Source organism: Kogia breviceps, chromosome 14 (assembly GCF_026419965.1).
Source record: "Kogia breviceps isolate mKogBre1 chromosome 14, mKogBre1 haplotype 1, whole genome shotgun sequence".
NCBI classification, from domain to species: Eukaryota; Metazoa; Chordata; class Mammalia; order Artiodactyla; family Physeteridae; genus Kogia; species Kogia breviceps.
In genome coordinates, this window is record NC_081323.1 from 66702974 (window position 1) to 66720114 (window position 17141).

The 17141-nt window shown below is 44.1% G+C and overlaps 1 long non-coding RNA gene across 8 annotated transcripts in view; it reads right to left on the bottom strand.

Moving 5' to 3' along the window:
• Positions 1 to 1839: 1839 nt before the first annotated feature.
• LOC131741283 (uncharacterized) overlaps positions 1840 to 17141 on the bottom strand; it is a 64051-nt gene continuing 48749 nt past the window's right edge. For 3 of the 8 annotated variants that reach the window (XR_010836500.1, XR_010836503.1, XR_010836505.1), the window contains exons 4-8: positions 14568 to 14994; positions 13334 to 13473; positions 9444 to 9572; positions 8891 to 9064; positions 1841 to 3239 (exon numbers count right to left, since the gene is read on the bottom strand). This is a non-coding gene — a long non-coding RNA (uncharacterized lncRNA). Of the gene's footprint in view, positions 3240 to 8890; positions 9065 to 9206; positions 9235 to 9443; positions 9573 to 13333; positions 13474 to 14567; positions 14995 to 17141 lie in introns of all 8 variants that reach the window. The other 5 variants (XR_010836501.1, XR_010836504.1, XR_010836506.1 and 2 more) reach the window with 5 other exon arrangements.

The following is a 17141-nucleotide window of genomic DNA, read 5'->3' on the forward strand; positions in this document are numbered from 1 at the left end:
TCTGCTGAAAGATCAGCTGTTAACCTTATGGGGAATTCCTTGTATGTTATTTGTTGCTTTTCCCTTGCTGCTTCTTTTTTTTTTAGATGTTGGGGGTAGGAGTTTATTAATTTATTTATGTATTTTTGCTGTGTTGGGTCTTCATTTCTATGGGAGGGCTTTCTCTAGTTGTGGCAAGGGGGGGCCACTCTTCATCGCGGTGCGCGGGCCTCTCACTATCGCGGCCTCTCTTGTTGCGGAGCACAGGCTCTAGACGTGCAGGCTCAGTAGTTGTGGCTCATGGGCCTAGTTGCTCCATGGCATGTGGGATCCTCCCAGACCAGGGCTCGAACCCATGTCCCCTGCATTAGCAGGCAGATTGTCAACCGCTGTGCCACCAGGGAAGCCCATCCCTTGCGGCTTTTCATATTTTTTCTTTGTATTTAATTTTTGATAGTTTGATTAATATGTGTCTTGGCATGTTTCTCCTTGGATTTATCCTGTATGGGACTCTCTGTGCCTCCTGGACATGACTGACTATTTCCTTTACCATATTAGGGACGTTTTCAACTATAAACTCTTCAAATATTTTCTCACTCCCTTTTTTTCCTCTTATTCTTCTGGGACCCCTATAATTCGAATGTTGGTGCATTTAATATTGTCCCAGAAGTCTGTGAGAATGTCCTCAATTCTTTTCATTCTTTTTTCTTTATTCTGCTCTGCGGTAGTTATTTCCCCTATTTTATCTTCCAGGTCACTTATCCATTCTTTTGCCTCAGTTCTTCTGCTATTGATTCCTTCTAGAGAATTTTTAATTTCATTTATTGTGCTGTTTATCATTGTTTCTTTGCTCTTTAGTTCTTCTAGGTCTTTGTTAAACATTTCTTGTATTTTCTCCATTCTATTTCCAAGATTTTGGATCATGTTTACTATCATTACTCTGAATTCTTTTTCAACTAGACTCCCTATTTCCTCTTCATTTGTTTGGTCTGGTGGGTTTTTACCTTGCTCCTTCATCTGCTGTGTATTTATCTGTCTTCCCATTTTGTTTAACTTACTGGGTTTGGGGTTGCCTTTTCCCAGGCTGCAGGTTCATAGTTCCCATTGTTTTTGGTGTCTGCCCTCAGTGGCTAAGGTTGGTTCAGTGGGTTGTGTAGGCTTCCTGGTGGAGGGGACTGGTGCCTGTGTTCTAGTGGATGAGGCTGAATCTTGTCTTTCTGGTGGGCAGGACCATGTCCAGTGGTGTGTTTTGGAGTTCTATGACCTTGTTATGATTTTAGGCAGCCTCTCTGCTAATGGGTGGGGGTGTGTTCCTGTCTTGCTAGTTGTTTGGCATAGGGTGTCCAGCACTAGGGCTTTCTGGTCGTTGAGTGAAGCTGGGTGTTAGTGTTGTGATGGAGATCTCTGGGAGAGCTATCACTGTTTGATATTACATGAGGCCAGGAGGTCTCTGGTGGTCCAGTGTGCTGAACTCGGTGTTCCCACCTCAGAGGCTCAGGCCTGACACCTGGCTGGAGCACCAAGACCCTGTCAGCCACACGGCTCAGAAGAAAAGGGAGGAAAAAATGAAAGAAAATAATAATAAATAAAATAATTAAAATAAAAATTATAAAATATTATTAAAAATTAAAAAGTAATTAAAACAAACAAAGAAAGAAGAGAGCAACCAAACCCAAAAACAAATCCACCAATGATAACAAGTGCTAAAAACTATTCTAAAACAAACAAACAAAAAAACGGACAGACAGAACCCTAGGACATGGTAAAAGCAAAGCTGTAGAGACAAAATCACACAAAGAAGCATACACATACACAGTCACAAAAAGAGAAAAAGGGAAAATATATATATAATATATATTTATATATAAAATAAGGAAGAGAGCAACGAAATCAATAAACAAATCTACCAGTGATAATAAGCTCTAAATACTAAACTAAGGTAGCCATAAAACCAGAAACAAATTAGATGAAGAAAGCAAACCCCAAGTCTACAGTTGCTCCCAAAGTCCACCACCTCAATTTGGGATGATTCGTTGTCTATTCAGGTATTCCATAGATGCAGGGTACATCAAGTTGATTGTGGAGCTTTAATCCGCTGCTCCTGAGGCTGCTGGGAGCGATTTCCCTTTCTCTTCTTTGTTCGCACAGCTCCCGGAGTTCAGCTTTGGATTTGGCCCCACCTCTGTGTGTAGGTCACCCTCTGGCATCTGTTCTTTGCTCAGACAGGACAGGGTTAAAGGAGCAGCTGATTCGGGGGCTCTGGCTCACTCAGGTCGGGGGGGGAGGGAGGGGCATGGAGTGCGGGGCGAGCCTGCGGCGTCAGAGGCCAGCATGACATTGCAGCAGCCTGAGGCGCGCCGTGCGCTCTCCCAGGGAAGTTATTCCTGGATCATGGGACCCCGGCAGTGGTGGGCTGCACAGGCTCTTGGGAGGGGAGGTGTGGATAGTGACCTGTGCTCGCACACAGGCTTCTTCTTGGCAGCAACAGCAGCCTTAGCGTCTCATGCCCGTCTCTGGGGTCTGTGCTGATAGCCACGGCTCGCGCCCGTTTCTGGAGCTTGTTTACGCGGTGCTCTGAATCCCCTCTCCTCACACAACCCAAAACAATGGTCTCTTGCTTCTTCGGCAGGTCCAGACTTTTTCCCGGACTCCCTCCTGTCTAGCTGTGGTGCACTAACCCCTTCAGGCTGTGTTCACGCTGCCAACCCCAGTCCTCTCCCTGGGATCCGACCTCCAAAGCCCGAGCCTCAGCTCCCAGGCCCCACCCGTCCTGGCAGGTAAGCAGACAAGCCTCTCGAGTAGGTCGGCACCGATCCTCTGTATGGGAATCTCTCTGCTTTGCCCTCCGCTCCCCTGTTGCTGTGCTCTCCTCCGTGGCTCCGAAGCTTCCCCCCACCGCTACACCCCCGTCTCCGCCAGTGAAGGGGCTTCTAGTGTGTGAAAACTTTTCCTCCTTCACGGCTCCCTCCCAGACGTGTAGGTCCCGTCCCTTTTCTTTTGTCTCTGTTTTTTCTTTTTCCTTTTGCCCTACCCAGGTACATGGGGAGTTTCTTGCCTTTTGGGAACTCTGGGGTCTTCTGCCAACGTTCAGTAGGTGTTCTGTAGGAGTTGTTCCACATATAGATGTATTTTTGATGTATTTGTGGGGAGGAAGGTGATCTCCATGTTTTACTCCTTCACCATCTTGAAGGTCCCTCTATTTCTAAGTCTATTTCTGTTGCTTTAATCCACCCAGGTTGTGGTACTTCATTCTGACAGCCCTAGGAAATGAATGCAGAGGCTGTTAATGCTATATTGCTAAGTGTAAAAGCAACTAATAAGTCAGTGTTCAGACTATGATCTCATTTATATAAAAATCATGGTTATGTAATTTTAAATGACAGGAAAGATATACAATAAAATACTAACAGATTTATCACTAGGGGATGTAATTTCAGGTTTAAATTTTTGTTCATTTTTCTAGTCCATATTTTCCAAATTTTCAAAACAAATAGATTATTAGTATAACAGGAAAAAAGGTTATTTTTTACAACAGACATAAATTGCCCCTGGAAATAGGCTCCCCACACATACACCTTATACCAACAAACAGCATATTGAACTTGCATCCTAAGGTCTCATCGTCTCTTGCCCACACATGCACAGACTGTGACTCTTTACCGAGAAGGGGGCAGAAGGGGGAGGGTTTATGCCTCTCCCTTTATAATCCGTGGCTCCCCAGTTCCATCAGCATATGAACCATGTGAGATCTATCATGCCCAGCCCCTGCCAACATCTCCATTCTCATCCTTCACCCACAGCCACCCTCCCAAACTGATCAGCTTGTAACACACACACACACACACACACACACACACACACACACACACACACACACATCACTTGTACCTATCTGTTTAGTAATATTCTGCCTCATTCCCCAAGGAATCTCATGTGACTTCCCACATGAAACCACGCTGTGCCATGCCTCAGTGCCTTTGCTCATCCTGTTTTCTTTACCAAGTGTGCCTTCCCCAGCTAAGTCCAAGTCATCCTTAGATCCTCGGCCTAAATGCCAATTCCTCCAAGATGCCCTCCTTGATATCTCTGCCTCTTTAGGTTTTGTTGGGGTTCCCTCCCTGTGTCGTCACATCATCTGGTTATCCAGATGTCTTATCCCAAGTCATAATTGTTGGCTTCCTTCTGTCTCTCCCACTGCAGCTTCAGTTCCAGGGCAGGCAACACTCCCTGATCATCTCTGTACCCAGAGTGCCTGGGCCTGGTATGCAGTAGCAACTCAATAAGTTCTTGTTGAACTGCTTGGAAGCCCAGATAGCTGAAGGCAATAATGAGACAGACTGGGACTTAGGACCTGGGACCCTTTGCTGCAGTGCTTACACCTGGACATATGTCTCCTCGAGAAACAAAATACAAAGAAAATATAAGGGACTAAAAATAACTGCGTGCGTGCACAGTTGGGGCAAATTATGGACAACAAGATACAAAAGATACAAAAAGATCAAAAAACCCAACTGCCACTTCTGAAAAGCCAGGAGCAAAATCAGGGTGTCAGGAGCAAAAGCAGGGTACTGTGCATACCCCCTGCACAGAACACCAACAAAGGGGTGGGCAAAACACCTAAGCGACCCCTCCTGCCCTGACCCCTGGGCACACCCCCACTCTCACCCCATATAATGATCCAGCTCCCCTGCGGGAGCGAGCTGGGAAACGTGTTACTTGTTCTTGCTCCCTGCTGCTGCAGCAGGGGCCCCAGAAAAGCCTTGCTTGAATTTCTTGTCTGACCTCTGATCAATTTCTATTGACTGGGGAAGGCCAAGAACCTTGGTCCGTATCAATAGAATTGTCGGACTGTGTTATTTAGAGACTGCATCTCCCTGCTTCTTCTTTTGCCCCCTCCAACGCACCATCCACAAACCAAAGTAATCATTTTACTTACGTTTAGGCCACCTCATGCTAAAACCCCTACATGGGTCCCCATTACTCTTAGAATAAAATTCAAATTCCTTGTCATGGTAAATAAGGCCCTGCAGGATTGCCTTCTGACAACCCAGCCTCAGCTTAGATGGTAAATGTGTTATGAAATTTGCTGAATGATGAAATGGATGCATGCGTAGGTGGATGGGTCATGGGTGGATGGATGAATGGATGAGTGGATGTGATTGTAAACTTATAGGGAGTGCAGCTTGAGTATTTACTTGTTTCTCTTCAAAGAAACCCTTTGAAAACATTCCATAGCAAGAGAAAAGTGGAAAGGACATTTGATTTTTGGTTTTGCCACGTACTATCACCCATCTTTTTGCAAGCATTTTGCTGCCCTGGGACTCAGTGGTCTTGTCTTTTCACGGGCTTTAAGCCAGATAATTCAACAGATTTCACTGGAGATGCTTCTCTGGCCAGTGGTCCCAGGCATCCACAGGGCATTGCCTAACTGATGCCTTCCCCACCCATTCTAATCTCTTTTTTCTCTCCTCCATCCCCACGCCCGGGAAAATTCTGGAGAACCATTAAACGTTGCTTTAGGGGACTTTGCTTTTACTGACTGATGACTTCAGGGTCTCACTTTTCCTCTCAGCTGCCCATCAAGGTGTCTTTCTTAAAAAAAAGTTTTATCCCCAAGAGTAGTTTTCAAGCCAGCCGGCAAGATAATGGAAATTTCCCTACAAAACATCCTCACCAATCACTGAATAGAGAATGGCTGAAGAACTTTCTTCTTCCCAGGATTCAAATCCCCCCACTACATTTCACTTCAAAATCAGACCAGACCTGCCTTTGTACAATTTTTCTCTCACAGCTAGAATTCCACCTGAAGTTTTCAGTTGTAAGTCAGGACATTCCAAAACATGCTAGAATTCATCCACTTTTCCTCACCTCTACTTCTGCTAAGAAAGTCTCAGCCACTGTCATCTCCTCCCTGGACAAAGGGAACCGGTCTCCATGCCTCCTCCACCTCCTGCCTACGATCTTTTTGCCACACAACAGCCAAATAATTCTTTTTGAAAAATGCCAATCAGTACATGGGAATAGAAAATAGAAGTGCCATTGTGGAAAATAGTTTGGCAGTTCTTCAAAACATTAAACATAGAATTTCCATACGACCCAGCAATTCCACTACTAGGTGGATATCCCAAAGAACTGAAAACAGGTGTTCAAACAAAACTTTTACAAAATGTTCATAGTAGAGTAGCACTATTCACAAAGTATGGAAACAACGCAAATGTCCATTCACTAATGACTGCATCAACAAAAAGCGGTCTATCCATACAATGGAATATCATTCAACCCTGAAAAGGAATAAAGTTCTGAAAGTTGCTGCAACATGAATGAACCTTGAAAACATGATGCTGAGTGAAAGTAGCCAGACACAAAAGGTCATATATTGTGTGATTCCATTTATATGAAACATCCAGAATAGGTAAATGTATAGAGACAGAAAGCAGATTTTAGTGGTTAGCAGGGCTCGGGGAGGGGGTAGTGGGAGTGACTACTTAATATCTACAGCTTTCTTTGGGGTGATGCAAATGTTTTGGAACTAGAGATGGTAGTTACACAGCATTGTGAATTTACTAAATGTCACTGAATAGTGCACTTTAAAATTAATTAGTTAATTTTATGTTAGGCAAATTTTACCTGTATTTACAAAAAATGCAAATCACCATATATCATCTGATTACAACTCTCCAGTGGCCTTCCCCTGAGAATTAGAGTCAAACCTTCAGGTGAGTATCCAGGATCTGGTTCCTACCTACCTCACACTCTCACCTCTTGCCTTCCCCCTCTTTACCCACAACATCCAGCTACATTGGCACCGATCAGGCCCATCTCCTTACTGCCCCAGGGCCTTTGTTCTTACTTTTCCCCTGCCTGTAAAGTTCTTCCCTAATCTGCAAGGTTTTCCCCTCCAGGCAATTGCCTTAAATGTTGCCCCTTTGTGGACAGCCTCTTGCATTTCATCTCTGTTGACCTCATCATCCTGCTTTATTTTCCTATTAGCTCTTCTCATTATCTGAAATTATTGTATTTACATGTATTTTTTAAATTAAGGTGAAATCCACATAACATAAAATTAACCATTTTAAGTGTATAACGTTGGCATTTGGTATTTTCACAGTATTGTGCAACAACCACTCTATCTAGTTCCAAAACATTTTCATCACCCCAGAAAGAAACCCCACACCCATTAAGCAGTCACTCCCATCCCCCACCCCCACCCCAGCCCATGCCTCTAACGATCTGCTCCCTCTCTGTATGGATTTACCTATTCTGGATGTTTCATATAAATGGAATCATACAATAAGTGGCCTTTTGTGCCTGGCTTCTTTCACTGAGCGTAAAGTTTTCAAAGTTCATCCATGTTGTAGCAAGTATCAGAATTTCATTCCTTTTTTACAAAAATTTTTTATTGGGGTAGAGTTGATTTCAATGTTGTGTTTATTTCAGGTGTACAGCAAAGTGAATCTGTTATACATATACATATATCCACTCTTTTTTAGATTCTTTTCCCATATAGGCCATTACAGAGTATTGAGTAGAGTTCCCTGTGCTATACAGTAGGTCCTTATTAGTTATCTATTTTATATATAATAGTGTGTATATGTCAATCTCCCAATTTATCCCTTCCCCCACTTACCCCCTGGTAAACGTAAGTTTGTTTTCTACATCTGTGACTCTATTTCTGTTTTGCAGATAAGTTCATTTGTACCCTTTTTTTTAGATTCTACGTATAAGCGACATCATATATTTGTCTTTCTCTGTCTGACTTACTTCACTCAGTGTGACAATCTCTATATCCATCCATGTTGCTACAAATGGCATTATCTCATTCTTTTTTGTGGCTGAGTAATAGTCCATTGTATATATGTACCACATCTTCTTTATCCATTCATCTATCGATGGACATTGAAGTTGCTTCCATGTCCTGGCTATTGTAAATAGTGCTGCTGTGAACATTGGGGTACATGTATCTTTTTGAATTATTGTTTTCTCCAGGTATGCACCTGGGAGTGAAATTGCTGGATCATATGGTAGTTCTATTTTTAGTTTTTTAAGGAACCTCCATACTGTTCTCCCTAGTGGCTGCACCAGTTTACATTCCCACCAAAAGTGTAAGAGAGTTCCCCTTCATTCCTTTTTATAACTGAGTGATATTCCATTGTGTGGATAGGCCACATTTGGTTCATCCACTCATCTGCTGATGGACATTTGAGTTTTTCTACCGCATGGGCTATTGTGAACAGTGCTGCTTTGGACATTTGTGTACCATTTGTTTGAGTGTCTGTTTTCAATTCTTTAGGGAGTGGAATTGCTGCTGGGTCCTATGGTAATTCAACGTTCAACTTGCTAAGGAACCCAACCGTTGTCCACAGAGGCTGAACTATTTTCCTGCATTTTTAATGTCTCACTGTCTAGAGTCCAAGCTTGGTTCATAGCGGTGGTCTCAGCAGCTAGAAGACTGGCTGGCATATAGTAGGTCCTCATTTTATTCTAAAATGAATAATAATAGTAGAGTGACTCTCTGGCTTGTATAGGTAGGAGAAAACGGTTGTCTTCAGTTCAAAGCAACAGCTCTTTAATGAGGAGCCCTTCCCTACATCAGCGTCCCTCCAGTCTAACTCCAGCTTAGGCAAAGTTCTCTCCCAGGACTTCTTGAAAATAGCTCACTTTACTGAAGGAAATCTGGTTTATAGGAAAATGTTTTGGGAAAACTGCAAATCTCAGAGTATTCAGGAGAGAAGCTTGGCAAGGATATGGATGCATCTTATGAAAGAATGGCCACCGTGACCCTCACCTAGCTCCACGGTCCCACTCCAATTTGCCATCACCATCTCCCTACCCTGGGTAGAGGGAAAGGATAACCTTCTCCATTCCAGGCTCAAAGCCACGCAGTCAAGTATGTCACCAAGATAATACTCACCCTTGGGATCTTAGTCTCTGGGTGGATGAGAACAGACTTAATGACTCCAGGACTGTAATTAGAGCCCAAGTTAGTAAGTGCTTTGTGACTGTGGTGAGGGAACAGATCACTTAGCCCAGTTCTACTAAAATCTGTAGTAAATCATATCAGCTGGTAATGGCTCCAGTACGGCAACTTTAGCAAAAACAAAGAGACAGATATTTTACAATTGGATGTTCGTTCTGCCTCTCTTTCTTTTTGCATACCTCCCTCCTCTGCCTACACACAATGTGTATATACATTGTATGCACACACACACACACCCAGACACACACACCTTTACTGGAGCTCCATGATGCTTTACTCTTCAGAGAGGCCATGGAAGGAACATGGATATTTTTAAGTCAAACAAACAGAATTGTGTTAGCATCCCGTCTTTCCCACTAATCAGCTGTGTGACCCCATGCAACTTACTTTACCTCTCTGAACCTCTATTTCTTTACTTTTAAAATGGGAATCTCAATAATACTTATGCCAGTCACCATGGTGGGTGTGACAAGTATCAGGTGCATACCTGCAGTTTGTAGGGTGAGTAAACCTTTTTCATCCCAAGGAGGCTAGAAGTCAGTGGGAGGAAGGGGCTGAGGGCTCAAGGACGCCGGAACATTTTTCAGAGTCGTGGCAGCCATGTCCTGGGAAAATCCTCTCGAAAAGAAGGCCGGTTGGAGGTGTTTGGTGATAATTTAAAATCACAAAGAACAACATGTAACCCAGTAATCTTTGCAATACCCATTAGCCCAAACCCTTAAGGAAAAAGCAAAGAGAGCCACAGCATCATTTAGCACTAGATTTCAGACTGACATGCTTTAATCCAGCTTTTAAATTTTTAATTATGTTAATCTAATTTTAGACAGTAATGAAATTGTGGTCCACAGCATTTATTTCCATTTCAGGTTGTCTCCTTTCCTTCTCAATCACCCACTCTCTCCAACAGCGCTGGGCACTAGAGCCAGCCAGCTTCCTCTTCCTCGGAACGCTGGCAATCGCTTCCCACTGTGCGTCTGCCTGGCTGCTCAAAGCACGGTCTGCCCACCGCAGCGGCAGCATCGCCTGGGAGCGTGTTAAAAATGCACGATCTTGGGCCCTGCCCCAAGTCAGAATCTGCACTTTCAAAAGATCCGTCAGGTTGTTCTTGAGTCCATCAAAGCGTGAAGTACTGCATTTGAGGACTCTCTAGACACAAGGTGATCTTTCTAAACATGGCTGGTCCATCGAGCCATGGGCCACCATGGGCTGCAAACCTAGCCAAAGCCAACTCCTCATGCTTCCTGGGTTCCTGTAGTTATTCTTGTCTTATTTCAATTGGGCTTGGAAATACATGTCGTTTGGCAACACAAGATTTGTTCTTTCCCTGTTGTCAGCCACAGCTAAAGGGGCCCTTGTAAGAATAAGCTTAGCGTACCTTTATTCTGTGTTGACTGTGTCAGCCCTTGTTCTCAATGGTTTATTGATAATAGCTCATGTAATCCTTGCGGCATCCCTGGGAAGTGGGTGCCACTATTATCCCCATTTCACAGATGAGGAAACTGAGCCTAACGAATGTAAATGACTTTCCCAAGATCACAATTAGTCAGGTTTGCACCCAAGATTCTGAGTCCAGACCCTGAACCTTTATCAGTGTGTGACCTGGGGGGACCTCAACCCAAGTGAGACTCTGATTCCTTCACTCAGCAGATATTTCCCGAGCGTAATGGGAAAATGCCAGGCATGTGCGAGGCACTAGGTGTAGGATTGCAAAGACAGAGATTTCACCTTGGGGAGCTTAGGCTAATGGGAAAGAAGGACATTAACCAGATAATTACACACACACACACACGCGCGCGCGCGCACGCACACATGCACAAGTATGCATACGTGTACTTTCAAATGGGGAGGGTGTTAGATAGAAGAGGTACGCCTGGTATGGGTATGGGTGGGCCCCCCTAGGAGAAGATCTTTGAGTTCAAGGTTCACCGAAAAATTAGCCAACAATGGGGCATGAACAGTCCAGAAAGAAAAGGCATGTGCCCTGAGGAAGATACCTAAGGGGTGTTTGTTTCCTTGTCCAATGCAAGGAAAGAGAGAGACAGGTCCCACTGGGAGGGCCTCAGAAGCCATGCCGAGAAATCCTTATTCATGGCTCCCTTATCTCCACACAGTCCCTTTCAGTGCTTTGGGATTTCTCCCTCTCCTGCCTCACCGCACCCCTGTCGCCTTGCCCCTACTCCAAGCTTTCCCCTCCCCTTCCTTCTCTTTCAGGCTCTAGCCCTGTTCCGTGTCAGCACAGATTTGCGGCTGTAGTCATCAGGTCAGGGTTGGTTGCATGTGGCAGAAGCTCAACTCCAACCGGCTTAAACCTAAATGGTCTAGCTCCAGGAACAGCTGTATCCAGGTGCTCTACCATGGCATTGGGAATTCCTTCTCTTCATCTTTGGACTCTGACTTCTTGGGTTGGCTTCATCTCCAAAGGTTTTGATGGCCCCCTGCAGCTCTGGACCTCGACATCCCATTGGCTTGTTACCAGCCAAGAGGACCTAAGTCTCAGTGGCCCAGCTTGGATGATGTGCCTACCCCTGAACCAGGCACTCTAGCCAGGATGTGCTAACGCTTTAGTTTGCCAAGCCAGGGGACCACCCATGGAGCCCAAGGTTCCTTAAGGCTCCTAAGAAGGAATTCGAATAGTGGATATTTCAGGCATGGTGAGCATGTGGGGAGGGGGCTAGAGGAAAGAGAACCGTGGCTGGCTTCTGGGTGTCCTCATCCTTGACACAGTTCCTAATAGCAGGGCTGACTGAATCATTCCTTCTTACAGGAATTTACTTCAATTATAAAATGCCATTGGTTATTTTTTATTTTTTTTTCTTTCCTTTTTTTTAACATCTTTATTGGAGTATAATTGCTTTACGATGGTGTGTTAGTTTCTGCTTTACAACGAAGTGAATCAGTTATACATATACATATGTTCCCATATCTCTTCCCTCTTGCGTCTGCCTCCCTCCCACCCTCCCTATCCCACCCCTCTAGGTGGTCACAAAGCACCCAGCTGATCTCCCTGTGCCATGCGGCTGCTTCCCACTAGCTATCTATTTTACACTTGGTAGTGTATTTATGTCCGTGCCACTCTCTCACTTCATCACAGCTTACCCTTCCCCCTCCCCATATCCTCAAGTCCATTCTCTAGTATGTCTGCATCTTTATTCCCTTCTTACCCCTAGGTTCTTCATGACATTTTTTTTTCTTAGATTCCATATATATGTGTTAGCATACGGTATTTGTTTTTCTCCTTCTGACTTACTTCACTCTGTATGACAGACTCCAGGTCTATCCACCTCATTACAAATAACTCAGTTTCATTTCCTTTTATGGCTGAGTAATATTCCATTGTATATATGTGCCACATCTTCTTTTTCCATTCATCTCTTGATGGACACTTAGGCTGCTTCCATGTCCTGGCTATTGTAAATAGAGCTGCGATGAACATTTTAGTACATGACTCTTTTTGAATTATGGTTTTCTCAGGGTATATGCCCAGTAGTGGGATTGCTGGGTCGTATGGTAGTTCTAATTTTAGTTTTTTAAGGAACCTCCATACTGTTCTCCATAGTGGCTCTATCAATTTACATTCCCACCAACAGTGCAAGAGGGTTCCCTTTTCTCCACACCCTGTCCAGCATTTATTGTTTGTAGATTTTTTGATGATGGCCATTCTGACCGCTGTGAGATGATATCTCATTGTAGTTTTGATTTGCATTTCTCTAATGATTAATGATGTTGAGCATTCTTTCATGTGTTTGTTGGCAATCTGTATATCTTATTTGGAGAAATGTATATTTAGTTCTTCTGCCCATTTTTGGATTGGGTTGTTTGTTTTTTGTTATTGAGCTGCATGAGTTGCTTATAAATTTTAGATATTAATCCTTTGTCAGTTGCTTCATTTGCAAATATTTTCTCCCATTCTGAGGGTTGTCTTTTGGTCTTTTTTATGGTATCCTTTGCTGTGCAAAAGCTTTTAAGTTTCATTAGGTCCCATTTGTTTATTTGGTTATTTTTAAAATATTGTATTAAAAGTAGACTTTTATCATAGAACACATGCTGGCTTTAGAAATGTCAGCATGGTAAGGACAGCATCTTAAAATCAACAAGATGGTATCTAGTGCTTTAGTAAGCATGAGGTTTGGGGTGAGGCACTGAGAAAACCCTAAGTAATAAATTCTCATCTCATTTTCCCAGAGTTGCCACGTTCTGCTTCCTCACCCCCAGCAAGGTTGCTTATGACAACTGATAAGGCTACATTCATTATCTACTGAGGATAAAATTCTGTATCTTGGTGGAGGAGAGAAGGAGACTGACAGAAACAGGGTGGACAGAGACAGATAAATGGAGAGAGCAAGAAATAAAAACTAAACACATCAAGAGTGGGCTTACCTGACAGTTTAGGGAAATGCCCCAAGCACAAGTGTAAAGTTAATCATGATTCTATTTGTAAGTGGATATGGTTCTTGGACCAAAGGACAGGAAGCACTTTGATCTGGAATCTTCTTAGGAACTGTGGACTGTTCCTATGCCTGGAAGGGGAGAGAAAGAGGCGGGTCAGAGATGAGAAAGGCAGGTCTTCTGGGAGCTTCTTCCTCTTTCCCAAGACAGTGCAGGCAAACAGGCTTCACCTCCAGGAGGAACTGCCATGGCCCAGGCAGGGGGCATCTGCAGCCAGTGCACACATATCCACCCCTGTACTGTTGTTGATAAGACGTTTACAAATTCAGGGAGAGAAAAATGTGGTCATTTATACTGCCATGTTGTAAAGCTTGACATTCATTAGTGGAGCTATTAGTCCATGAATCACAGAAGGAGGTAAAACTTCAAGTGGATATAAATGTCCATTAATAGTGGAAAAGTTAAATACGTTACACTTCATCCATAGCATGGAATAATATGAAGCCATTCTAAAAATGAGCTAGACCTCTACTGAGTGCCACAAAAAGGTCTCCAAGAAATACTAAGTTAAAATAGGGCTTCCCTGTTGGCACAGTGGTTGAGAGTCCACCTGCCAATGCAGAGGACATGGGTTTGTGCCCCGGTCCTGGAGGATCCCACATGGGAGCGGCTGGGCCCTTGAGCCATGGCCACTGAGCCTGCGCGTCCGGAGCCTGTGCTTTGCAGTGGGAGAGGCCACAGCAGTGAGAGGCCTGCGTACCACAAATAAATAAATAAATAAATAAATAAATAAGCAAATTGCAGGACAATACATATAGTATTATTCCATTCATTTATGCTAGAAAAAAAAAATAGCTGTGTATGTAAATGCACAGATAAAGGATTTGTACCAGGCAATACCAGTGATTATCTGCTGGGGGGAATTGAGCATAGTAAGATTGAGATTTCCATAATTTCTTTATCCATTTATATTCTTTAAACATTTTCTACTATTGGGCTCTTTTTCAATGAAAAACTCTCTCTATATATAGTTTATATAAAACTAAATATTTATATTTATTATTTATATATAAATATTTATATTTATTTATATATAAACTAAATATATACACATATATTATACATATACCTACCATGTGAGAAATAACATTGTACTTACCATGTGAGAAATAACAATGAAAGTTAGTGATTTGGGGAAACAAAAAAAGTTACTTAGCTTACTTACCTCCAGGCTCATTAATATCCCCTGCCTCCCACCCTCCACCACCAGAACTACTGATATGCTGCCTCTGGCTGCCCTGGCCACTGTGGTTCTCCTGCCCAGGCTGGAATGCTCTCCATCCCATCACACTCCACCATTCTGTTCTATCTACTGGGTGGTGCTCACGTAAATGCCTTTTGTTCAAAAACATGTAGAATCCAGAGTTGGTACTATAACCACAATTGCCACAGTGCATGCATCAGGATAGGATGGGTATGCTGCAGTAACAAATGAGCCCTAAATTTCAGTGCCTCAGAACAGCAGGTTTATTTCTTGCTTATGTTTCATGTCAGCTCTCATCACAGGTCAGATCGGACTCTGTGTCAAGTTGTCTTCAATTCCATTGTCAAAGTTGAGTCTCTGGAGCAGCCTTTGGGATGTTGCTGGTCTCCTGTCAAAGGCAAAATGAGATCAGTGTGAACCACACAATGGCTCTTAAAACTTCTTCCTTGGAAGAGAAGAGGCCCGTGTCACTTCTGCCTATATTTCCCTGACTCAAACAAGTCACATGGCCAAGACTAAGACCAAAGTGTCAGAGAAGTGTGATCCTCCTGGGGCAGGGAGGTATGATGGGGAAGAGGCAGCAGATACCTTTCAACAGTAATATGGCCCCTCATGCATGGTTCTCAAAGACTTGAACCACAGCAAATATTACTAGGGTGCCTGCTATGTGCTAAGTACGGTACCACATGGAGGGGTATGAAGACAATTGATAATGATAAAAACTAGAGATGTTTATGCCTTATGACACCAGATACTATGCTAAACATGTTGCATGCATTAATTCATTTAATCCTTAAGTCAGCTATTACTGGACATGAGCAACCTGGGGCCGAGAAAAGTCAAGTCACTTGCCCAGATGCATATAATCCCTGCCCTCCAGGAGTTTACAGTCTACACGTGTCCCAGACTTTGAATATGAAAGCTGATCCACACTTTATGCTTTTCAAGAATTTATTTATTAGTGTATCAATCACCCACCATATACAAGAACTGAGCAGGGTTCTTAGGATACTTTATTTTATTTTATTTTATTTTATTTTTTTGCTATACGCGGGCCTCTCACTGTTGTGGCTTCTTCCGCTGCGGAGCACAGGCTCCGGACGCGCAGGCTCAGCGGCCATGGCTCACGGACCCAGCTGCTCCGCGGCATGTGGGATCTTCCCGGACCGGGGCACGAGCCCGTGTCCCCTGCATTGGAAGGCGGACTCTCAACCACTGCGCCACCAGGGAAGCCCCTTAGGATACTTTAGAAGAAAAATATCATCAGGACATTAGTTCTTCCCATCTCTCTATTAGCTATATGACCTAGGGAGTTACTCAACCTCTCTCGGCCTCCAGATTCTCATACAGGACTGAAGGTGACTGTGGAGCCTGCCCTTCATTCAACAGGATCTACTGAGCGCCTCCTCTGTGCTAGACACGGTTCTAGATATCAGGGCCTCAGCAATGAGTGGCTCTCCCTCCACCCTTATTGGGGTCTGAAAGTCTAGTGAGGGAAGAAAGAAATTAATCAACATATAACTTAATGTTGATATAATAAGTGCTATAAAAAGTTAAAAGGCAGAGAAGGGAGACTGGGTGATAGGGGTGCTATTTTAAATAAAGTGGTCAGCAAAGACCTTACTGATGAGGTGATACTTGAGCCGAGACCCAAGTGAGGGACAAGCAGGTCATGTGAAGTTCTAGAGAAGAATGTTTCTAGTGGAGAAAATAGCAGATACAAAGCCCCTGAGGCCAGGCTGTGTCCCATGGGTGTGGGGAGCAGAGGCGGCCAGCGTGGAACGGCCGAAGCTGCTGAGCAAGGAGGAGAATGGCAGGAGCGGGAGGCAGGACCGGAGCGGGAAGGACCCCATGGGCCATGGAAAGGGGTTTCAGTTCCATTCAGCCCTGGGGGTAAAATGAGATAATCCCTGGAATGTGCTGAGCACTGTGCCAGGTGCATAGTAAGCCTTCAACAAATGAATGGATGTCAGCAGTTCTTCATGCTCTCAGTGCCCAGTGACTTAGACAGGGCCTTTATGTGCTAGGCATTGTCCTGGATGCCTGGGAATCATCAGTGCACATGGCATACAAAGATGCTCTCATGAAGTTTGATTTGAGTACGAGAGCCAGAAAACAAAACAAATAAATATAAGAAATAAATAAGTAAATGGTGAGGCATGTTAGAAAGGGATAAGTGCTCTGGGTAGCAGATAGGGAAGGGGGTTCAGGCGTGGGCAAAGGGGTGTCAGGCTGTGATGTTAACTCCTATTGCATGGGTGAGTAGGCTTCAGTGAGAACAAAGACTCAGGTGAGCGGTTTCGGGAAGCACATCTCTGGGGGAAGCAGCGCAGGCAGACAGCTGGAGCAGAGGCCTGGAGGCGAGCCGTGACTGATGTATTCCGTGGACATCAAGGACACCAGAGAGGAGCAGGGGACGAGGTCACAGTGGTGATAGGAGCCAGATCACGATCATGTAGGGCCTCGTAGGCCACTGTAGAAACCTTGGCTTTTGCTCTGAGTGCTGAGGGTACCACGGGAGGGTTCTGAGCAGAG